Source organism: Panthera onca, chromosome C1 (genome assembly GCF_046562875.1).
Source record: "Panthera onca isolate mPanOnc1 chromosome C1, mPanOnc1 haplotype 2, whole genome shotgun sequence".
NCBI classification, from domain to species: domain Eukaryota; kingdom Metazoa; phylum Chordata; class Mammalia; order Carnivora; family Felidae; genus Panthera; species Panthera onca.
Window position 1 is genome coordinate 214,309,011 of NC_138346.1, and position 24,136 is coordinate 214,333,146.

General features: G+C 45.3%; 1 protein-coding gene across 4 annotated transcripts in view; it reads right to left on the reverse strand.

Moving 5' to 3' along the window:
- The window catches only part of UBE4B (ubiquitination factor E4B), a 120,776-nt gene that overhangs the window by 85,492 nt on the left and 11,148 nt on the right, over positions 1-24,136 (reverse strand). The window contains exon 1 of one of the 4 annotated variants that reach the window (XM_060626732.3): positions 134-359. The exons of the other annotated variants lie outside the window; for them this stretch is intronic. The gene's annotated coding sequence lies outside the window, so the exon portion shown is untranslated. Of the gene's footprint in view, positions 1-133; positions 360-24,136 lie in introns of those variants that run through there. 4 annotated transcript variants of the gene reach the window in all.

Below are 24,136 nucleotides of genomic sequence, written 5' to 3' on the forward strand. Positions count from 1 at the left end.
ATGCTCTCCTACGTTCTCCCGCAATCTATTCACACAGCCATCACAGGAATTCTTTAAAAACACAAACCACACTCTGCTGCTCAAACCATTCAACGGCTTCCCACTGCACTTGGAGCAAAAACCGAGTCCTCACCGTGGTCTACAGAGCCAACGTCTGCCTCTCCAGCTTACGGTGTGCCGCTCCGGGCAGTAGCCACACCAGCCCTCGGACGGTTCCCAAGACGTCCTAAGCTCTAGCTTGCCTTCAGCCACTTGCAATTGCTTAAGCCTAGAAGCAGTTTTTCTAATTCTTGGCGTGGCTGGTTCTTTCTCTGCCTTCCATTCTCAGCTTAAATGTCACCTCCTCCTACGGGACTTCCCTGATGGCTTTAGCCAGCACTCTCCTCCCCTCCAAGCTCACGGACACCGCAGCCCTCCAATCGCATGCTTCGGGCACTCCACATGGTCTGCAGTCACATGATCTATTTCTTACTTACTGTCTCGCTTATTATCTGTTTCCCTAGTAGAACGGAAGCTCCGTTGAGAAAACCACATCTACCTTGTTCACTGGCGTATCTCCAGCACGGAGCATAGGGCCAGGCGCATAACAGCCCTGTACGTCTTCAACAACAGGAAAGAGTAATGCACGCAATCAAGACAGGCCAAGTATAAAAGCCACACAGGAGAATGTTTAACTGGATATTCAAAGGCCAGACGGTGTTTCAGACTTGGTATCAGGTCCTCTTCAGATATCCACTCATTGAATAAATGCTCATCAAGCACCACAGTAAACTCAACAGCCCCTGCTGTCACGGCGCTCAGATTCTAGCAAAGACCAAAAGAACAGCCAAATGGACAAAAAGGATGCCGGGGGTTACAAGCACCCTTAGAGAAAAATTAAGCACGGGAGGGATAGCAGGGCACGCTGGGGAGAGGGCGCTGCGATTTTTAGATAAGGTGGGTGGAAAAGCCTCTCTGGTAAACGGGGCTTCTGCAAGCACGAAGGAAGAGAGGAAGCAAACCAGGTGGGTGTCTGGGAAGCATGAGGGGGCTTGTGAGTGGCTCATGCTGAAGGTCAGCAAGACTTGTGGGGCTGGTGCAGAACGAGCCAGAGGGAAACAGCAGATGATGAGTTCAGAGGCATGAAGGGGCCTCATAAGCCACGGTGAAAGCACTGGCACTGGGAAGCCACCGGGGGGTTCTGGTCAGAGAAGCGACATGACTCAACTTATATTTGGAAAATTATTATTTTGGCTGCTACAGAGAATCGGCTGCAGGGGAGAAAGGGAGCAGGCAGAGGCTACTTAGGAGGATGCGGCGACCCGAACTCGGATGCGTGGCTGCGAAGATCGTGGTGAGTGGTCAGCTGGGATGTAGTTTGCAGGTGGAGCACAAGCTCATGGGATCTGCCGATGGAACGGAGGGCAAATAGGAAAGAACCACAGGAAGCAGGGCTGACACCAAAGTCCTGGGCCTGAGACCAAGACTGAGGCACGAAACACGGAGGGAGGGAGGAGACACAAATTGTTTTAGACGTGTGATTATCAAACGCACAGATGGACTCGTCTTTGTGTGAATTCTAAGATTTTTTCAATGGAGTATAAAATAGTGATTAAATAAACAGCAATTAAAATTAAGATATATGATCTGGGGTGCCTGGGTTAAAAATGTCCAACTCTTGATTTCGACTCAGGGCATAATCTCATGGTTTGTGAGATCGAGACCCTCGTCTGGTTCTGTGCTGGCAGCATGGAGCCTGCTTGGGTATCTCTCTCCCCCTCTCTCTGCCCCTCCCCAGCTCACACGTTCTCTCTCTCTCTCTCTCTCTTAAAATAAATAAACATTTTTAAAAAAAATAAATTAAGTTAAAATATACGATCTGATGTGCAGGACAGAGCACAGGTTAAAGACGGCACATGAAGCCACGAGCCGGGATGAGATCACCTAGGCAGGTGTGCAGACAAAGTCTGAGGATGGAGCCCTTGGACACAGCTGAGAGGGGGAGATGAGGTGACGCCACTAAAGGACCCTGAAAGTAGTGTCAAGAAGCCTCTGGGCTCTCCAGAAGAAGGTTCACTGGCTTCCTAAAACCCAGTCAGAGAATTTCAAGAGGGATCACTCTATTTACAGGCCGAGCAACATGAAGACTGAGAACTGGCCGCTGGGATTGGTGATGAGGTGGTAACTGAGGGCCTCATCAGACCCTATTTTGATGGACTGGAGGGGATGAAAGCTTGACTGCAGTGGGGCTGACAAAGAATGGGAGACTAAGGGCGCCTGGGTGGATCAGTCAGTTGGGCCTCCAACTTCGGCTCAGGTCGTGGTCTCGCGGTTTTTGAGTTCGAGCCCGTGTCAGGCTCTGGGCTGACGGCTCAGAGCCTGGAGCCTGTGTTGGATTCTGTGTCTCCCTCTCTCTCTGCCCCCTCCACCACTCGCATGCATGCGTGCTCTCTCTCTCTCAAAAATAAATAAACATTAAAAAAAATTAAAAGAACAGGAGACTAGAAGTACTGATTTCTGTGGGAATGCAAGCTGGTGCAGCTACTCTGGAAAACAGCATGGAGGTTCCTCAAAAAACTAAAAACAGAACTACCCTACGACCCAGCAATGGCACTACTAGGCATTTATCCACGGGATACAGGTGCGCTGTTTCGAAGGGACACACGCACCCCCACGTTTCTAGCAGCACTATCGACAATAGCCAAAGGATGGAAGGAGCCCAAATGTCCATCGATGGATGAATGGATAAAGAAGATATGGTGTATATATACACAACGGAGTATTACTTGGCAATGAAAAAGAATGAAATCTTGCCATTTCAACTACCTGGATGGAACTAGGGGGTATTATGCTAAGTGAAATCAGTCAGAGAAAGACAAAAATCATATGACTTCACTCACATGAGGACCTTAAGAGACAAAACAGATGAACATAAGGGAAGGGAAACAAAAATAATATAAAAACAGGGAGGGGGACAAAACAGAAGAGACTCATAAATATGGAGAACAAACTGAGGGTCACTGGAGGGGTTGTGGGAGGGGGTGTGGGCTAGGTGGGTAAGGGGCACTAAGGAATCTACTCCTGAAATCACTGTTGCACTATATGCTAACCTGGATGTAAATTTTTAAAAAATAAAAGATAAAATTAAAAAAAAAAAAAAAGAAGTGCCGATTTCTGAAACTTTTTACTGTGAAAAAAAGAGCACAAGTGGGAAAGGGGAGGGGGCGATTACGGTGAAGGTCCATGGAATCCACTCTGCCGAGGAAGGGAAGGAAGGATGCAAGTTCATGGAGACAGACGGGCTGCGGACCCCAGTGGCATTACGTGCGTGACACGGTAGGAAATGTGGCGCAGGAGAAGCGAGATCCATCAGGAAACCTGCATTTTGGTGCCACCACGGATTGGCCATGCTTGCTGTCATGCTGGATAACACACTTAACTCTCCAGCGTCACCTTCTCGTCAGCTAGAAAACAGGCATAATAAACGCAGCCCCAAACAGCTTTCCCAGGTAGTTGCTACAACTAAATGGGGTGATACAGGTAAAAGTGAACATGAATGAGTGAGTTGTGGTATATTCCCATACGGGCATCCGTGCAGGAATCAAATGCATGAGGTTGTGCCCTATGCAACGGTCTGGAAGATTCTCACAAACAATACGGAGCAGAAGCCAGATGTAAAAAAGCATCGACTGCATGATTCCATCTGTAACAAGTTCCAAAACAAGAAAAAACAGAGGCATGAGCAAGCTTCTCAGTAGCAATGATGGTCTTTGCTTTAAAACGGACACTATATTCACAGCTGTGTCCACTGTGTGAAAATTCACTGCTGTACACATTCAATATGGGTAGCAAGTTCATGGGTATTTCATCATGTTCTTCATCAACTTTTAAACGTTAAATGCAGTCTCTTATATGTTTTAAACATAATGTAATTTCAAGGTGTTCTTTTTTAAGTTTATTTATTTTGACAGGGTGTGAGCAGGGGAGGGGCAGAGAGGGAGAGAGAGGGAGAGAGAGGGAGAGAGAGGAAAAGAGAGAGAGACAGAGAATCCTAAGCAAGCTCCTCAGTGTCAGTACAGAGCCCAATGTGGGGCCCAAACTCCCAAACCGTGAGATCACGACCTGAGTGGAAACCAAGAGTCGGACGCTTTACCAACTGCGCCACCCAGGCACCCCAAGCACGATGGAATTTTAAAAAAAAATTTAATGTTTACTTTCGAGAGGGAGAGAGGGGCAGAGAGAGAGAGGCAGACATAGAATCCAAAGCAGGGTCCAGCCTCTGAGCTGTCAGCCCAGAGCCCAACGCGGGGCTCGAACCCACGAACCGTGAGATCAGGACCTGAGCCAGTCAGACGCTTAACCAACTGAGCCACCCAGGCGTCCCCAGGATGTAATTTTTAAAAAATTAATCCTACTTATCCTTCAAGGCCTAAAATGCTACATTCTCTGTGTGGATGCTATGAAGTTTTTTTTAATTTTGTATGAAAGAGTAATTAAAGAAATTGTAATTAAAGTTAAAACCTGTATTCACTGATACTGAAATTAAAGTAGTATTTTAATTTTTAAAGTGTGTTTATCTGTACACACCAATGCAACAGAGGGCCTGGTAAAAGAAGACTTTAAATTCTCAGGGAAATCAGTGTTTAGGGAGATCTGGTTGAAGTTGAGTAGAGTTACGTTAGAGGTAGCTAACTTGGGAGCCCATGCTGGACTTCAAATTCAAGTTCAACCTTTACTACTTACTACCAAGGTAGGATCAAGGTAAGTCACTTACCCTCTCTGTGCTTCAGTTTCCACATCTGTACAATGGGTGTGGAAAGAGTAGCCTCCACACAGAGTTATGAGAAAACCACCACCCACTCCCCGTTTTCTACTTCATTTTTCTCCATGGCTCTTATCTGACCTCCAACACATGTGATGCTATTAATGTATTTATTGCTTATTCACCATTCACCATTCCCCAACTCTAAGCCCTTAACACAGGACTTTTCTCAGTTGTTTTTACAAGAGGACCCAGCACATGGTAGGTGCTCCTTAAATATTTGCCAAAGTAATGAGAGAATGAATGAAAAAACACTAGAAAATGCACGGTGCGTAAAATTTACTATTTAGGAATTAATATTACCATTATTTTGAAAAAGCACACACACTGCTTTTGGAAAAAAAGCAAAGCCACTTCTATATCTGGTGCCAGGTTCAGCCTGAGATGTGAAATTCAAATGTTCTCCTCGGTGAAACAAACATAGAATAAATGTCCTGACTCACTGCAATAAGGCTGGAAGGAAGTTTTCCAAGAAAGATTTCCACTGGGCTGATGTTCCCCGATCCCTACCCGCAACACTCCACAAACACAGGTGTAGGAAAAAAAGAAGAAGAAAAGAAAAAGGAGAATCAGGACTTTGTGAATTATACTGTGGGCCATTAACGAAGACAGAGAAGTGCAGTAAGGGACACAGGCAGGTCCGTGCACGACACGAACTGGTAGGAGGTGAGGGTGAGGAGAAAACCTGCCCTCACCTCCCCCATCTTCAAGACCTACTAGAAAGAGGAGAAACGGCCACGAAAGGGCCAGCGCTTGGGGCTGTCTGCAGGGGACTCAACGGGGGACGGTGCCCTTCGAGGGGCTGACCACTTTCTACGAAGGTGGGGGCTTACATGGGTGATGGGCACTGAGGAGGGCACTTGTTGGGATGAGCACCGGGGTGTTGCATGTAAGCGATGAACCATGGGAATCTACCCCAAAAACCAAGAGCACGCTTTACGCACTGTATGTTAGCCAATTTGACGATAAATTATATTAAAAAATAATCATCATAAAATAATAATTAAAAAAATAAACTGTTTAGCAGCCCGAGAACCCTGGGAATATCTAGACAGGAGACTCCCAAGAGACGGCTTTGAGCAATCGAAGGCATAAAGGCTTATCTAATTAACTTGACTATTAAGAGATGTGACCTCACTTTTATCACAAACAGCGCATCACAACATATGAGACACAAACTAAAAATAGTTCAGCACATCAAAATATTATTCAACGTTTTTCTCTTTGCTTACTCTTTCTACCACTAAGCACATGAGACTGGTATCATCTCTCTTACGTTGAACAAGTCCTTTTTCAAAGAACTGTTTTCCCAGATGTCACAAAGAGAAAAAACCAAAAGCATAAAAAAGGAACTTGTGATTCTTCAACTGATGTCCTAAACCACAATTCAAACCCAGACATACAGATCATGAAACCTCATATCTAGAGTTTTTCTGGTCTTGACTATCTCAGTTCTCATTTCACAAGCGACATTAAAATAGGGTTTTCCCCAGAACTGTTCTACCTGATGCCTTTCCCTACCCTCGCGGACCTGATTAAAAATAGATTCAAAACAGCTACCGTTCAAAACAGCAAGGGCCACTGTGGGGCAGAGACTCTGACGGGATGGGCCAAACTCTGCTCCTCTTATTTTTAGTGGGATTGGGGGTGGGGGGGGGGGAGCTGGGGGATAAATCCCAAAAGCACTGTTTGTTTGCTTTCTAATGTTTTAATTTATTTATCTAGCGAGACAACGAGCAAGAACGGGGGAGAGGGGCAGAGGGAGAGAGAACCTTAAGCAGGCTCCACTCTCAGCGTGGAGCCTGACATGGGGCTCAACCCCACACCCCTGGGATCATGACCTGAGCCAAAATCAGAAGTCGGACGCTTAACTGACTGAGCCACCCAGGTGCCCTGAGATACCTCTTGTTCTGATTAGTGTTGGTTTTGTTTTCTTTGTTCATAGCTGGCCATGTCTGAAACTTACAAGACGCTATGACAACCTCACAATATGCCTGGATCTAAGCCCAACAGTATACCTCAAAGTAACGCATTCAATCAAATCTGAACATCACAGCTCTGTGATAAAAAATTCACCAGCTACATTTTAAAAATTCACCATTTTAGGGGCTCTAAGACAAAAAAATAATTTTTAGTGATATGATAAACACTTACCCAGCTCTTAAGCCATGTGCCAGATGCTATTCTAAGGGATTCATGTATATAAATCTAGTTAAGAATCCAAGGCAATCAATACATTCATCTTCCCATTTTACAGATGAAGAAACCAAACTCAGAGAGGTTAAGGGACTTGCTCAAGGTCACACAGCCAGTAAATGAAAGAACAGACATGAGCCCAGGGTGTCCAACTCTGGAGTATACAACACTAATCACAGCCCACGGATCTTCACAGCAGAAAATCCCTTCTGAAGTTGCAACGACCTGTAGATAGAGGCAGCCTCATTCCCCTGAGGACACGGTGCTTGTTCATTATCAGTTATGAATTCTACATGAATGGATACGTAGAATGTTATAACTGCAGATACTGTATTCGTACTCCAATATTAGAATGTTCGTGAACTCCCTCTTTGATGAGTGTGTATACTGAAATAAAGAATATTTCCATCTTTTGGTCCCGAGTGTAGAGAGCACAGCAAATAAAACAAACAAAAATAATACTTTCTGAACATAATCTTGCCCCCACCAAATTCAGTCCTTTATTGGTTTATTAAGTGCACGTAAGTCACTGTAGCAGGCGCTAAAAATGACATAACATCCAAGTCATAATCCCTACCCTCAAGGATTTCCAGATCCACTGAGGAAAGACAGATGAAAACCAGTAATTATGATACAGCACAAAAGGTCTGCACAAGACATAACAGCAGCAAAAAAGACACAAAGGAGGGCAGCTCAGACCCCAACTCAATCTGGGGTATCTGTTATTGCTTGATGGGAAGGTTACACACTCATACACAACACGCATACACACACATGTGCGTACATAGAGAGCTCAATAATGCTTATCTTTAAAAGAAAACGCGTTTTCCATTCTTTATTTTTTGAAAACATGTTTTCTATTCACTTCGAGAGCTCCTGCTCTTAAAAGGAGGGATATTTTTATGTGTCTTTTACCACGGTACTTTTTTTAATCGAGTTGGAAAAAAGCTGGTGGCACAAGGTCACAGACAGTAATTCCATTTGGGTATATTCACATCACAAGGGGTATCATTAGTGCAAATTATACACAAATGACGATGGCAATGATGCATAATAAATTTCACACAATTGTTTTTGGTTTAATGTTTTTCACGTTTATTTTTTAGAGAGAGCGCGCACACGCAAGCAGGGGAGGGGCAGAGAGAGGGGTACCGAGCGTCTGAAGTGGGTTCTGTGCCGACAGCGGAGAGCCCACTGCGGGGCTGAACTCACAAACAGCGAGACCGTGACCTGAGCGGAAGTCAGATGCTTAACCGACTGAGCCACCCAGGCGTGCCCCCTTTCACGCAATCTCTGATGAAGGAAATGAAACCGTCATTATTCCTCACGATGTCTGTAAAGCCTGAGAACATTCAGGTCAAAGGGCAGCTCTGCTCCGGATCATCGTCACTCCAGCACCCGGGGTGACAAAGCAGCCTCTGGAGGACACGCTACTAATTGTCAGGGCAGAAGGAAGGGAGCGAGGCGCAGGGTCAACTGGCCCAGAAGGGACCCTTCTGCTCCCATTTCGTTGGCCGGAACAAGTCACATGGCCATCCCTACAGCCACTGGGGTGGAGAAACAGAACCTTCCCCCAGGAAGGGGGCAGGGAATATCTGAACAAGAATACAAGTCTGGTACACGAGAGTCTCTGTTTAACTGGCCACACACCTGACGGTAGGGGTCACTTGCTGTGCTGCTGTCTGCGCCTCCCCTGGCACACTCCTCCCCAGGAGAACCGCCCAGCAGCCCCTCCTTCGGGTCTTTGCTCAGACGCTGCCTTCCCAGGGAGGCCTTCCCTTACCACCTCCTACTTCCCATCTCCGTTTTTCTCTTCTTCATACTTTCAAACAGTTCAGCCAAAACCGACAGGTACGTGTACGCACGTACGCGTACGTGGGTACACACACACGTACATACCGAGAGAGAAGGTGAACGCGGGCAAGAAGCCAACACCAAAAACTGATCAATCTGGGTGACTCAATCAACCTTTCTGCAGATTTGGAAATTTCCAGAGTAAAAAGTTGAAAAAATGAGATCTGCCAGCACGGTCCGTGTCTTCGCTGTGTTCAGCTGCACAGAGCAGGCACGGAGTCCAAGTATCCGGGGTTGCTGAGCGAGCACAAGGGAGGTCATGGGCAGTGTGCACAAGGGGGGAGTGCAAGGAAGTAGCAGCCCAAGACAAAGGAAGCCCTGGCGGCATGTGGACTCTGGGTTCTGGTCTCTTCGTGTGACCCAGCTATCTTTCTGTCCTTGGGTTCAGAAAGAAGACCCCAGCATCCTTAAAATAAATCTCCTGTCTGCTTTAGCTTGGAGAGTTGTTCTGTCACTTGCTGTGTAGATGTCTGTAGCTACGTCCATCTCAACTCCTCAGAGACACGCTCAGTAACCAGTGCACAGAGTATCGCCTCGATCTTCTCACCAGGTTTTCAAGATTCAAATTCACTTACACGAGCTATGTATTTATTACTGTCAAGACAAACCATCCCAGACAGCAATTGTGAAAACTGTGCAACATACAAATTCAAATGCAATGCAAGTCATCTGCCTGGAGTTTCTTCTTCCAGACAGGTAGGAGTGAGCCAGGTGAGGGGACAGAGGAGCACTCACAAAGGCAGGGGGCTTCGTGAGAACGCACAGTGTGTTAGGGAATTCTGAGTCGTTTAAGGATGAGGGTGGACGGCCACGGCAAGACACAGGGCAGGAAAGACAGGCTGAGACAAGCTCCTGATGAGCTCTGAATACCCTCCTAAAATCGACCTTTTTCTAGAAGGAAAGGAAGAGATTTTGAAGGATGTAAGCAGGGGAATAACTGGGTTGGATCTGTCTTTTAAAATTTTTTTTTAATGTTTATTTTTGAGAGAGACAGAGACAGAATGCAAGTGGGTTAGGGGCAGAGAGAGAGGGAGACACAGAATCCGAAGCCGGCTCCAGGCTCTGAGCTGTCAGCACAGAGCCCGACGTGGGGCTCGAACTCATGAGCCGTGAGATCATGACCTGAGCCGAAGACTGACGCTCAACCAACTGACCCACACAGGTGCCCCGGATCTCTCTTTTAAAACAAATCACTCTAGCCACTATGTGGAGAATGGACTGTGGAAGGGACAGGTCCAGGGACAAGGTGTATAATCAAGAGAACTTGGGTCATTATTCGGAAGTGAGATGTGAGGAAGGGTGGAGTCTAGATCTCAGGCCTAAGCAGCGGGCACAGTCCCTAAAACAGAGACTATGAAAGAAGGAGGTTTTGAGAAGAAAAGGTGTGTTTCGACTACGCCGTGGGGTGAGGTGCCCCTAAGAACACCCACACAGAACGCCCTACAGGCAGCTGCCCTGTAGGCCTGGTACATATGTATGTATATATCTATCTATCTATTTATCTATTTATTTATGGAAATAGTTTCCATTTCCCTGTTCTAGCAAGGGTTGGAAGGCATTAGCAAAAAACCATAAACCGTATTTTTAATTTAACTTAGAGTCACATCGATAAGGAAATTAGGACAGAAGTAAAATGACACAAAAAAATAAGATAAAGCCAGAAGTGAAGTGAGTATGCATCACACGTGTATATCAACACAATATGTACGTATCACATGTCTATATCTGCAGAGGTTTAATGCCAAAGTACAAGTCAGAGAAAGCAATTTTAGAACAGCCCAAATGAGGAGATCCACACATCACCTTGGCTGATGTGACCTGATTCAAAGACAAATTTTAGAGTACCGAGGGCAGGGGTTCAAAACCTGAGGGTCAGGAGGGTGTTCCAGTTTTCACAAGCTTTTCAAAGAGGTCCCTGATTCAGATGAAAAGCGACTCTCTCCCGGCACGCACGGGCTGAGCATCCTTCACGAAATCCCCCGTAGAAATGTGTTCCCAACAGAAGTCTTGATAAGAACTGTGTCACGGTGAGTTTTAGTGGCTTTCCAATGACACTCCAAAGCAGAGCCGTGTGTATAAGCTGCCGCAGGTTGAGAAGCCACGTTCCCACTGTCTACCATGCTGGGGTGGAGATTTGGGGATAGATCTCAAGCAGGAGATATGACCGGCAAGGGGATGTGAGAGTCATCAGTATGTACCTGGTAGATAACTACAGATGCCAAGAGGGCAGAACTTTGCTTTCTATTTCACATCCATCTCCTGAGTACTTCTGAATGAAGCGTGGCCCACAGGAGGTGCTAAATAAGTACCTGGAGAATAAATAAAAGGACTGCCCCCGAACATGATATTCATTCATTCATCCATTCATTCATTCATTCGTTCAATAAATGCACCTGGAAGGTAGGAAACGAAAGGAAAATCAAGAACAGAATCGTGAGATGCCTGAGTGGCTCAGACGGTTAAATGTCTGACTTTGGCACAGGTCATGATCTCACGGCTCATGGGTTCGAGCCCTGCATAGGGCTCTGTGCTGACAGCACCAAACCTGTTTAGGATTCTGTCTCCTTCTCTCTCTACCCCTCTCTTGCTCATGCGTGCACACTCGTGCGCGCTTTCTCAAAAATAAATAAATAAACATTAAAAAAAAAAAAAAAAAGACCAGAATCCTGAAAAACATCATTTAAGGTGTATCAGGAAAGAGCAGCCTGCAATGGTGACGGGAAAAGTAAGAAGGGAAGCAAGGAAGCAGTATACCCATGGCATCCAAAGGAAAACACTTTCCAAAATAGAGTGATTGCCAGGGTCAAAAGCCGAAGACAAGTTAACCAACATGTTCAGAAAAGTGCCCCAGCATCCGGCAATCTTAGCATGAGTAGTTTGGATGCAGCAGTGAAGGGAAAAGCCTCCCAAAAAAGCACAAGGAGGGAGGCCACCAAAAATGAGGGGGTGGAAGGAGATCCACTCTCCTAAGGGTCTGGTCTGTGAAAGGGGACGACAGGGATCAAGTGACAGCTAGAGGAGAAAGCAGGACCAGAGGTGGCATCTTGCTGTTTTTGCCACCGGTGTGGACTGGAGATCTTTTGCATCAAAAGGGAGTAGAGAAGGAAGGCCGAAGATGGAAATGATTACCAAAAAAGCCAGGCACAGGGCAAGACAGGACAGGACAGAGCACAGAGGGAGAGGGAGACGGTGCCCTACAGAACAGAGATACAAATCAAGCACTGAGAACAGGGGTCAGCACCCCATAAACACTTCCCCTCTACCTCGACCACAATTACTGTTTTTATTAGGAAGATTTCCGTGAGAATGAAGTAGGGAGGGAAAGGCGAGAGGCCAGAAGTGCCTGACCACAACCGTTTCTTTTGAAAAGCAGAAGACAATGACGTCACCTACAGGGAATGAGGAGGGGCTGTCCCTTCAGCCACGTGGGGGTTGGGGGGTGGGTTCTTCTAACAGCCCTGGAGGGCAGCAGAACAGTCTGGAGGGCAGTGGAAGGGCAAAGACACACACCTTGTGTCTTCCTAGACACCTCTAGCTGCTCAAGACTTCCTTCCTTCCTTCCTTAAGCAAGACTCCTGTTTTCTGGACATGGTCAGGCAGGTAGGGAGCGCTGAACCTACATCAAGCAATAGCTCTGTGACCCTGGGCAAGTGACTGAGTATCACCTTCCTTGTCTACAGATAAAATGAGAACAGTGACCGTACCTTCGCTTTACAGGGTTAAACAGCCATCACCCACGGAAAGCGTTTAGCACATCCTAGGTGTTGAAGACATTAGCTACTATTGCTATCACTATGAGTGTTTCTGGGATGCCAAAAAAACAAAAAGCCAAGAAAACAATGCTTTTCAAGAACAGGCCCCCCAAAATGGTAGCTTGTCATGTTAAGTACTGCATTAGAAAAGATTGGTAAATGCTTTAAAAAAAGAAAAAGAGGGGAAGTGAAAGATCAAAGTCAATCATTCTGTGGTATAATTAACATACGAAGAAAAACAGTATACCAACACCTGTGCCCACTTACATTTTCCTTCCGATTATTTTTTTATTTCCTCACAGCCTATTTCTTACCCTAATCCGACCCAAAACTCAGATGGAGCCCCCCCAAATGTGCCGCACTATGTCAGCACCTCTGTACCTTCAGAAAATGACACTGGATCACAAAAAGGTGACGGCAAAAAAGCTAGCCCTCCAAAACCCGACCCAGCACCCTGGACACTGAGGTAGGAGCCCTACCCCTCTTCTAGAAAGCAATCTGGCTATATTCCAGAAAACTCCTTCAAGATGATCACATCCTTTGATCCAGTAATTCTGCTTCCGGAAACCTTAGGGAAATGATCAGAAAATCTGATAAAGATTCACATACAAAACTTCATCACAAAATCATGTATAATATTAGAAAAGAGGGCTGCCTGGCTGGCTCAGTCAGCAGAGAATACGACTCTTGATCCCAGGGTTGTGAGTTTGAGCTCCATGTTGCGAGTAGAGTTTACATTAAACAAAAAATAAAAATAAAAAAAATAAAAAACTGGCGGGGAGCCTGGATGGCTCAGTTGGTTAAGTGATTTCAGCTCAGGTCATGATCTTGTGGTTCGTGGGTTCAAGCCCCACATTGGCCCCTGTGCTGACAGCTCAGAGCCTAGAGCCTATTTCGTATTCTGTGTCTCCCTCTCTCTGCCCCTCCCCCATTCACACTCTCTCTCTCTCTCAAAAATAAACGTTAAAAAAGTTAAAAAAACAAAACAAAACTGGGGTGTCTGGGTAGCTCAAGCGGTTAAGCATCCAAATTTGGCTCAGGTCACGATCTCACGATTCATGAGTTCAAGCCCCGCATCAAGCTCTGAGCTGACAGTGCAGAGCCTACTTTGGATCCTCTGCCTCCCTCTCTCTCTGCCCCTCCCCAGCTTGTGCTCCCTCCCTCTCTCTCCAAAATAAATAAAACGAAAGAAAGAAAGAAAGAAAGAAAGAAAGAAAGAAAGAAAGAAAAAGAAAGGAAGGAAGGAAGAAAGAAAGAAAAGAAAGAAAAGAAAAGAAAGAGGGGCGCCTGGGTGGCTCAGTCAGTTAAGCGTCCAACTTTGGCTCAGGTCATGATCTTCCGGTTCGTGGGTTTGAGCCCCACGTCGGGCTCTGTGGTGACAGCTCAGAGCCTGGAACCTGCTGCGGATTCTGTGTCTCCCTCTCTCTCTGCCCCTCCCCCACTCGCACTCTGCCTCTGTCTCAAAAATAAATAAACATTTTTTTAAAAAGAACGGACGAACAAACGGAAAACTACCTGAATTTTCTACATTTAGGGAAACAATCAGTACATCTAATGATGGAAAACCCTGTAGCCATTAAAAATGATGTTTTAATTTCTAAGCATACAAGAAAATGCTTATAATGCCATGTTAAGTTAAAATGCAATATATAAAACTGCATGCAATACGATTCTAATGATTTATTCATCGATTCCACAAACTTTAACCAAGCCCCAATGTTTCAGGCAGAAATAAATGGGCTTTGGAAATTAAAAATGAATGTGACTTATTCTCTGCTGTCAATCTAGCAGGGGAAACAGACACAAAAGCAGATTGCTCTAACCCAATATGATGAGAACAGAAGCAAAGCCAAACCAGAGTGGGGGCCGCAGGAACATGGGGTGTTGAGGAAAAGGTTCTAGGGGAAGGTGACACATCAGCTGAGTCCTGAAAGACGGACAGCTTGTAACGCTCAGGGAGGCAGGGCTTCAGGAAAAGCAGAGAGACAGGAGTAAGGGACAATAGCGTGTGTCAACCAAACACAGTTTATTTATTTTCTTAATGTCTATTTATTTGGAGAGAGAGAGCATGTCTGCGCGTGCCCATTTGCACACGTGCACACATGGGCAGGGGAGGGACAGAGAGAGAGAGAATCCCAAGCAGGCTCCGCACTGTCAGCACAGAGCCCGACGCCGGGCTCGATCTCACAAACCGTGAGATCGTGACCGGAGGAGAAATCAAGAGCCAGATGCTTAGCCAAGTGAGCCACCCAGGGGCCACGCAAATATAAATACACACAGTTAAAAAAAAAAAAAAAAAAAAGACAACAGGAGTTGGAGTCACTTGTGCCAAGCCCCACCACAGCAAACCAAGACTTAATGCCTCACCTGACATCAGTTTCAACCTCTCCCAGAAACGTGATCTTAAAGCAGTAAATCTGGAACTTCCTGACAGCCCTAGCGAGGTGATCTGCCTGACAGACCCCTCTGGCTCCCAAGGAAAGATGAGGTACTCCACTCTGTCTTTGTTCCTTAACCCTCTTCTGCCCAGAAAAGTCTCCCATTGTGTTCGGCTCTTGGGAACTCCTTTCCATCTGCTAGATGGGGTGTTACCCTATTCATGATTCATTGACTAGAGCCAACTTGATCTTTAAATTTACTCAGCTGAATTCTGTGTTTTAAAAACACACAGGGACGCCTGGGTGGCTCAGTCGGTTGAGCGGCCGACTTCGGCTCAGGTCATGATCTCGCGGTCCGTGAGTTCGAGCCCCGCGTCGGGCTCTGTGCTGACAGCTCGGAGCCTGGAGCCCGTTTCGGATTCTGTGCCTCCCTCTCTCTGACCCTCCCCCGTTCATGCTCTGTCTCTCTCTGTCTCAAAAATAAATAAACGTTAAAAAAAAAAAAACAAAACACAGAGAAAATAACAGAAGTCCATGAAGTAATAGGCCAAGAAATTAACAGTGATTACCTCTGGATAACAGGATTACAGGTAAGTCTTGCTCTTCCCTTAATTCTTGATTTTAGAAGTCTTCTTACAAAGAATCATACAGAATTCAGCAAATTTATGCGGCTGAATTTATAATCAGAAAAAAAATCAATTTAAATGAAGGTAGACTACAAAGATTTCTAAAAGCTTTTCAAGTCCTACAAACCTGTGATCCTAAGAGGAAAAAAAATCACATTAGAAGATTTAGCTTAGGGGCGCCTGGGTGGCTCAGCTGGTCAAGCACCGAACTCTTGATTTTTGGCTCAGGTCACGATCTCACGGTTCATGCGTTCAAGCCCCATGTCGGGCTGCGCGCTGACAGCATGGAGCCTGCCTGGGATTCTCTCTCTCTCTCTCTCTCTCTCTCGCTCTCTCACTCTCCCCACTCTCTGTGCCCCTACCCCACTCGCTCTGTGTGCCAATTAATTAATTAATTGGAAAAAAATAAACCCTAACCTAGCAGAAAAAAGTACCCTTGGATGGTGAGATTCTGAACAAAGATTTTGTTTTTACCTTCTGTTTCCGATTTTCCTTTTTATTTTTGCCTCTTAGTACAATGAACCTAAAGTAGATTCCATTGTAGAATTGACAGAACTCTAATCCTACCTCTAACAGCAAAGCACGAAAGGGAGACATCGGAAGAGAGGAAGAGGCCGCCGGTCGTTTTCCTGCCAGTGTGCCCCGTGAGTGCTGACACACGTGGATCTGACGGCCCAGATGCCCTTGCCCAGGCTGACCAAGGAAGGACCAAGCCCCCCGGTCAGCTGAGAACTGTCACAGGACACGCAGGGCACGGTGGAAAGAGAAGAGTACGGGAGCACCGTGTCCTCCGCAAACCTCAGTTTTCCAGTCATCTGCCTCCCTTCCCACATTACTCACCCAGCTCAAACGACGTTGACTCCAAGCACAAAGCGCCTCACCGCTGTAGCACCTCTCTTCTCCAAAGGATAGCGTGACCAGGTCCGGGACCAACCCGCAAGTCAAAACCTTTGTGAAGCAAATAGTGCTTTGACCCGAATGCTTCTCACCAGCCCCAAAGTGTCGCATAGGGCAGAGGAACTCCGGGGGCTCCTGTCTAATTCTCCTTCTCAGAAGAGTCCTGGTTTGGATGGGACCATTTCAGGGTCGCCCTACATGCTTCTGACAGTCCTCCCTGTACTCCCGCGGCTCTCTTCACCGGCATACCGCCAGCCACGCTTCCTCTCCCTGAGAAAGGAAGGCGGACGGGGCAAGTTACCTCACTTCCTCCACCTGGCTGAAGAAAGCTCTCAGAAATAAAGCACAAAACTCTTGTGAAGGCCAAGTTCCAGCAATTACTAGCAAAATACACAAAATACACAAGATCTCCTACCGCCTTGGCTGCAACAGAACCAAAGACATAGCTATCAGAAACAGACCGTAAACTGTATTTTCTTAGAGGGAAGAAAAGGTTGTGGCCCTTCTAATTCTCTAATATAATCCGGTGATTATATAATTTCCATTGCAAGTTTTCTAAACTGCAACAATCATTAATAGCAATACTTTCTGCCTGATCAATAATATGGAAAACATTAAGTAGGCAGGCTGAGAACCAAAGGCATAACCTGCCTGATTACCGTAAGTACTTTCCTGAGTCACCTGTAATGCTGAAAATATTAATATTATTAGCTCAAAATAGGATAATAGCTCATGGAATAAAGCCTTATTCTGGACTCTTCATCAACAATTGCCACTAGAACAATTTTTTTAAATTTTTTTTTTTTAACGTTTATTTATTATTGAGAGACGGAGAGACACAGAGCATGAGCAGGGGAGGGGCAGAGAGAGAGGAGACACAGACTCTGAAACAGGCTCCAGGCTCTGAGCTGTCAGCACAGAGCCCGACGCGGGGCTCGAACTCACGAACTATGAGATCATGACCTGAGCCGAAGTCGGATGCTCAACCGACCGAGCCACCCGGGCGCCCCAGAACAATTTTTTTTTAAATAAACATTCCACTTGAGAGTAAAACGAAGAACCAAGCAGTGGATGATGGAAATGCTACTCTGTGGCCCCATCTTCATGAAGTCTTCTACGCGACGAGCTCTCCCGTGGCTGGCTCTGGTCACGATACTCGCCGTACCCCTTTGCAGCCGTGTTACCTCTCTCAGCCTTGGCTTCCCCGTTTAGAAGAAGGCGATGACATAAATATTACTTACCTCGCAAGAGTCATCAGAGGTAAAGGTAATGTAACATACCACCTGAATCGGTATCTTTTTATCAGTCTACAGTCTGTCTCCCCCAAGCAGGAAGTTAGCTCCAAGAGGGAAGAGACTTGATGAACCACATCCTGCCGCCTCCCCAGTAACAATGCCTAATACAGACAGTGCTCAGTAAATATTTATTGAACGAATAACAAGTGTCCACCTGACACACAGTAAACAGCTATTACTTTTTTTATGTAACTTTAGCCTCCCAGTTTTCTCCGCCACTTTGCTCTTTTCCACCTTCCTTTTAGGCCCAGACACTGTTTTCCTTGGGCTTGGGGCTCTGTCTCACCCAAACAGTATGAATTCTAGCACAGCGACTAAAAATCAGCATCAGATCTATTACATGATTGTGAAACTGGCCCCAGGAGAAACTATTAGGACCAGGAGCCTGAGGCTGCCAGCGTTATACAGCAGAGAAACATCCTGAGAGTAGGACTGTTTTAATTAGATTCGGTTTTTATAAAAAGATTCTTGGGGCGCCTGGATGGCTCAGTCGATCAAGCGTCCAACTCTTGATTTCGGCTCAGGTCATGATCTCACAATTCGTGAGTTCGAGCCCCATATCGGGCTCTGTGCTGGCAGCATGGAGCCTGCTTGGGATTCTCTCTCTCCGTCTCTCTCTCTCTCTCTACCCCATCCCGTTTGCTCTTTCAAAATAAATAAATAAACTTAAAAAAAATTTAAAAATGATTCTTGCAACTACAATGTTATGCCCTCACCAAAAAGATCCCAAGTGATAGAAAGAGACGGTCTGGGCCCCACCCTCGTCTTTGATCCCACCTGGTTAAACCGACAAGACCAAATGGCAGCTACTTCTGACACTATTCCATAAAATGGATTCTAGTCCATGAAAGGGACCAAGTGAAACAGACAGCATTAAATATTTTTACAGAATTGTTTAAAACCCAGGTATAAGGAAAGTTTCTTAAATCGACTCACAAAATAATGATTGCTGAAACCCAAGTGTAAATTCTTCTGGAAGAGGATTCACGCGTTTCCTCTAATCTCTACCAAAGCTCTATATTCACACGCACTCTGAACCCTAAAGCCGGTGTTCCAGAAGAGCTATATACAACAGTGTCCAAGAAAGCGTGCTCTTTCGGGGAGAGAAAAATACTCATCTGGCCACTACGTGTCCATCAAGTTCTTGGTGTGAATAAAGATTTCCTTCCTAACGTGGACTGTTCGTGTTAACTTCCTCCTGCAGGTTATGATCAGCCCCCTGCCAATACTAACAAGCCCTTTTTAAAATCAGAAATGATGGAGCGCGTGGCTGGCTCAGGCAGTTAAGTGTCCGACTTCGGCTCAGGCCATGATGTCACGGTTCGTGAGTTCGAGCCCCGCGTCGGGCTCTGTGCTGACAGTTCAGAGCCTGAAGCCTGCTTCGGATTCTGTGTCTCCCTCTCCCTCTGCTCACGCTCTGTCTCTCTCAAAAATAAATAAATGTTAAAAAAATTTTTAAAAGAAAAAAAAGAAATGATGGGGGGGGTGCTGGCTGGCTCAGTCAGTGGAGCCTGCGACTCTTGATCTGAGAGTCATGAGTTCAAGCCCCACATTGGGTATGGAGTCTACTTAAAATAACAAAATTTTTTTTTTAATTTCTTAAATAAATAAATAAAATAAAAAAACAGTCACATTTTCACAGAACCCTCTCGTCCCAGGATAGGTGAATGTGCTTGTCACTGTAGGTAACAACATCACACAAAAAAGATGGAGAGGTATCCATCCCACGGGACACCTCTACGAGCATTTTCTGCCACACGGCATTCACTTAAAATTCTCCCACTCATAACCCATTCTAATCGTAAGATCTCAGGGCAAAAGACTGCTTTATTCACATTACCCTAGACCACAATTCACCAAACTTTCTTGAATGTGAGGACGTCTGTACGAAGCAAAAACAAATGAACAAACCAGAGCCCTTCCAGATGACCCCCTCACCTGCCCCAAGTTGTCCTGGAGGGAAAAAAAACCAAAAAACAATGTGGCACTTCTTTTGATGAGACTCCATGGAAATGATATCTGATCTGTACTGATCATAAGTAAGAGATTAACTAATGTAAAAGGGAAAGGTTCATTAATTAATCATTATTCATCAAACACAAACATACACAGGCTGTCACACGTTAGCATCCTAAGACAAAAATGCCATAAACGATAATCTAAATATCGACTATACGTAACTGGTGTTCAAAGCTCAACGGGGGCTATAATTTTTTTTTAACTGGCCCACAAAATAATTACCGCCAAAGCAAAGTGTCAATGCCTCTGGCAGATCTATATACAATATGGAAAAAGTGGCTGTTGGGGATTTTCTTTAATTTTTAGCATTTTTTTTCCCATCATCTTGTCTCAAAAAAAATTTACTGTCTGCTTTTTTCTGGTTGTTCACATCATTCACTACCCTAAACATGACAATTTTATCAGTAAATCAAATCACACATAGAAAGTTCTACTGAATTGATTACAAAGGTTGCTAGATATTTTTAAATTTTCCACCAATTTTCATTTCTTTCTCAGAAATAGGTTTTCCCCATTAGGCCATCCATATCATACAGAACTTTTCTAGTTCTAACATGAAATGTACTTTATTATTTCTGAAAACTGATCATCTGTACATGATTATTTTTGGTCAGTCATATTACCTGACTGGCCAGCACAGATTAAGTATTTACAAAGAAACACTAACATTTTAAAAAACTAGGCTTTGGATGACATCTTTTTTTATTTAAAAATTTTTAAATGTTAAAAGCAACACGTGTTGCAGGGTTTTGGGGTTTTTTTTCCTTTTTTTTTCTTTTTTTTTTTTAAGTAGGCTCCACACCCCAAATGGAGCTTGAACTCACGACCCTGAGATCAAAAGTCACACACTCTACTAACTGAGCCTGCCAGGCACCCCATACAGTTTTAGTTTTAAAACAATTCATAGTTCCAAAAAGAAGTGTTTCTACTATAAAAGTACGACCAAAATACATACCATACTGGGTATGTATCAAAAATCTTGATTCTTAAAAAAGTGAATCTGTTGGATGAAGTGAAATAAGTTATCCAAAGATTGCAAATCACATATGTGTAGAAAATTGTTCAGCATCTCAAGAAACGCTATTAATGACGTCGCATTACAGTCAGACACATACTAACATTTTCTCCATAAGGACGTGAACATCTCTGTTGGTTGAGTTTTCATATGGTCTTCTATAATCTTGGGACCGAGTCAGACTCTTCCCAGACATATATCTACCTGCACAGAGAAAGCCACGACAGAGCAGGACCAGCTACAGAACGGGCCTGGCGTCAAATGAAAACACAGGGTGCCTGGCTCAAAATGTATTAAGAATTCCGAGACAGCAGCAGGCAAAGCATGAAGCCACGTATGCCTTAAACCATCTAACTGTAGGTCACATGCCCGTGACGTCCGCCCTGGTGACAAGTATAGACACAGATCTGACGGAAGACCCTGACCTGATAGGATTCTAGAAGAATGCCTGGCAGATTATAGGTACTCACTATGATCCGCCTGGAAATCCTAGGAGCTTGGCTCCCAAAAAGGCCCATGAAAACAAAGCGCTATCTCATTTAGTCAGAACATTTAACTAATTAAATTACCATGACACTAGTACACGTCTAGAATCTATACCTAACACCGACAGGGCACAAAGGAACAACGTTCGCTGGATACATTTCACAGTGTTTAATTCGAAAGCTAATTAAGGGGCGCTCCGCCGGTTAAGTGTCGGACTCTTGATTTTCGCTCAGGTCCTGATCTCGCGGTTCCTGAGTTCAAGCCCCGCATCAGGTTCTGCGCTGACAGAGTGGAGCCTGCTTGGGATTCTCTCTCTCCCTCTCTCTCTGCCCACCCCCCGCTTGCGCTCTAAATAAAGAAATAAACATTTTAAAAAAAGAAGAAAAAGAAAGCTAATTAAGTCAAGGCCCAGCACTTCTTAATGCCAGGACTCAAAGGACACCTCTCTTCTCAGCCTGACTACTGTCTTCAAAGAATTAGACAAGATGAAAAGATACAGCAGCTGGTGAGCAGTTAACACGATGACATCCAATTCAGAGATTCCTCCCCACCACCTCCCCAGCCCTGCAGGACCAGCAGGCCCTTCAGAAGACAAAGTCAGTCATCTGGTTTGGGAAGACTGCATCACCTCGGGTTTTATTTCATAGGTCTGGTATGTGACGTTTCCTCCCGAGACTCCTCAGGTCCTGTCTGCACAGCACCCCCCTGCTTTCAAACCTCCTGGCTCCACCTTCACCCCCAGGACCTTGAGGCCACCTGATCACTCCAGATTCTAGAAAAAGGGAGGAGAAGGCCCGACAGGTGACAATAGAATCGCTTAATACTGAGTGAGGAGAGACTTCAGGAAGTGTAAGGGGTAGAGGGCGAAAATTCCAACCCAACCTTTCGCACAAGCCAGGGCCTGTGCGCTAAGAGTAGCCAGTAACGTGCTGCCTGTTACGTTCTTGGCATTCTTACAGGCATACCTCGCTTTTCTGCACTCCCGCTTCCCTGCACTTTGCAGACATGACGTTTTTACAAATTGGTGGTTTGTGGCAACCTTGCATCGGGCAAGTCTCTCGGTGTCGTTTTTCCAACAGCATTTGCTCACTTTGCCTCTCTGTGTCACATTTTGGTAATTCTCGCACCATTTCAAACTTTTTCATTATTATTATAGTTGTTATGGGGAGCCATGAGCGGTGATCATGACTCACTGAGAGCTCAAATGATGGTGAGCATTTTTTTAGCGATAAGGTATTTTTAAATTCAGGTGATACATCTTTATGCTACATTTACGTACATATAAATATACATTTCATGCTATCACACACCTAGCAGACTACAGTAAAGTGTAAACGTAACTTTTATATGCACGGAGAAACCAAAAAACGCACGTGACTTGCTGTATTCTGATATCTGCTCTATTAGAGTGGTCTGGAGTGAACCCTGCGGTATCTCGGGAGGTATGCTGTGCATGCAAAGGGTTTGTTAGATTGTCATATGGGCACCAACTGAAGTTCTAATTATGTACGGTTCAATCTGACTCCAGGAGAGAGAACTGATATGTCCCAGGAACCTACTCTGCCCAGGGCAGTGTGCTAGACTTTACATACGGCTGCAATTAATGTGAAGCACAGTGCCATGAGATAGGAATTCACACCCCAGCTTCACCAGCTGAAGGAGCTGAGGCTCAGAAGGTACTTTGCCCAGCATCATCCAATTGGTGGGTCTGCTTAAAACCCACGTTTCTCTGACTCTGAATGACATTCTGTCGATAAGGTTTCTTCCGAGCGCCTCCCTTTAGCTAACGCAATTTCACGCAGCAGCAACAGAAAACGATTACGACACGAGAAATGGGAGTCACGAAAAGACAGCTTGTATTCAATTCCTGCACTGGACAAATATTTATTGCGGGCCACTTTGTGCCAAGCCCTGTGCTGAGAGCTGGATAAAAAACAGTGAAGGGCAGTCAGGAGCTTATGTTGCCAATAGTTGGTCGGCTGGGCCAACAGACGATTCCAGTGCAGTGTGATTAGCGTTAGGAGAGAAGAGAGTTTCATGAAACACCTTTTTCTGTTGTCCCTGCTTCTCCCCGGCTCCTCCTCCTCCAGCTTCTGCTGACTCTCAGTGGTGCAGAGGGCTTGGGGCGGGGGGGGGGGGGGGGGGGGGGGGGGTGCATATCTGGCTATGTCTGATACATTGTAAAACCTTTCAGATCAGCAAATACCCAGCCCTATCAGATTTTTCACCATCTCCAGTGTTTCCTCAGTGTTTCTAATAATGTCTACAATCGATTTCAAAAGAATGAATTTTCACAGAGTTTGCCCAGAGTAAGAAACAACTGAAACATGTATCCTCACCACAGAATTTTCTCAATGTCAAAACTCCGACCATCGCTAAAGCCTAACTCGATCCTTCCTCCCAGACCTTCTCGCTCTGACTTTCCCCAGCCAGCAGTAAGTGCCCCCTGACGGCAGTCCCTCTCCGTAAATATCTACGGGAGCACTTGAACTCCAGCTGCCTGTGTCCCTGTCTCCCCACTGGAGTGTGAGCTCGCTGAAGCAAAAGACTGGGTCTTAATCATATTCGAGGCTGTATCTCTACTTGTGTATCCCTCAGTATCTAGTAAATATCCCACCTATACTTGTTGAAAGTAAACAAAGGGAATTAACAATATTTTACCATCTACATATCTGCCACTCTTATTTTTTTATTAAAGCTTTTAAAAATTAACTATAATACGATCTAGTGTTCCTCTGATTACGGTTCAAGATTGATATGTGAAACTCTTCAAGTCCAAAACACCCTGCTAGGGATAATACACAAAATCTCACCTCT